The following is a 1,194-nucleotide window of genomic DNA, read 5'->3' as shown; positions in this document are numbered from 1 at the left end:
CAATGTCATGAACCTCATTCCATAGTTCATCAGGCACTCTATCTATCAGATCTAGGCCCTTAAATCTATTTCTCACTTCCACTGTATAATCATAAGGGATTTGATTTAGGTCATACCTGAATGGTCTAGTGGTTTTCCCTACTTTCTTCAATTTCAGTCTGAATTTGGCAATAAGGAGTTCATGATCTGAGCCACAGTCAGCTCCTGGTCTTGTTTTTGTTGACTGTTTTTGAGCTTCTCCATCCTTGGCTGCAAAGAACATAATCAATCTGATTTCGGTGTTGACCATCTGGTGATGTTCATGTGTAGATTCTTCTCTTGTGTTGTTGGAAGAAGGTGTTTGCTATGACCAGAGCATTTTCTTGGCAAAACTCTATTAGTCTTTGCCCCGATTTGTTCCATATTCCAAGGCCAAATTTGCCTGTTACTCCAGGTATTTCTTGACTTCCTACTTTTGCATTCCAGTCCCCTTTAACAAAAAGGACATCTTTTTTGGGTGTTAGTTCTAAAAGGTCTTGTAGGTCTTCATAGAACCATTCAACTTCAGCTTCTACAGTGTTACTGGTTGGGGCATAGACTTGGATTACTGTGATATTGAATGGTTTGCCTTGGAAACGAGATCATTCTGTCATTTTTGAGACTGCATCCAAGTTCTGCATTTCAGACACTTTTGTTGACCATGATGGCTACTCCATTTCTTCTGAGGGACTCCTGCCTGCAGTAGTAGATATAATGGTCATCTGAGTTAAATTCTCCCTTTCCAGTCCATTTTAGTTCGCTGATTCCTAGAATATTGACATTCACTTTTGCCATCTCTTGTTTGACCACTTCCAATTTGCCTTGATTCATGGACCTGACATTCCAGGTTCCTAAGCAATATTTCTCTTTACAGCATCGGACCTTGCTTCTATCACCAGTCACATCCACAGCTGGGTATTGTTTTTGCTTTGGCTCCATCCCTTCATTCTTTCTAGAGTTATTTCTCCAATGATCTCCAGTAGCATATTGGGCACCTACTGACCTGGGGAGTTCCTCTTTCAGTATCCTATCATTTTGCCTTTTCATACTGTCCATGGGCAAGAATCAGTCTGATTTTGGTGTTGACCATCTGGTGATGTCCATGTATAGAGTCTTCTCTTGTGTTGTTGGAAGAGGGTGTTTGTTATGACCAGAGCATTTTCTTGGCAAAACTCT

This window comes from Bison bison, unplaced genomic scaffold (genome assembly GCF_000754665.1).
Source record: "Bison bison bison isolate TAMUID 2011002044 unplaced genomic scaffold, Bison_UMD1.0 scf7180017864289, whole genome shotgun sequence".
In the NCBI taxonomy this organism is placed as follows: domain Eukaryota; kingdom Metazoa; phylum Chordata; class Mammalia; order Artiodactyla; family Bovidae; genus Bison; species Bison bison.
Note: the sequence above shows the minus strand (reverse complement) of the source record.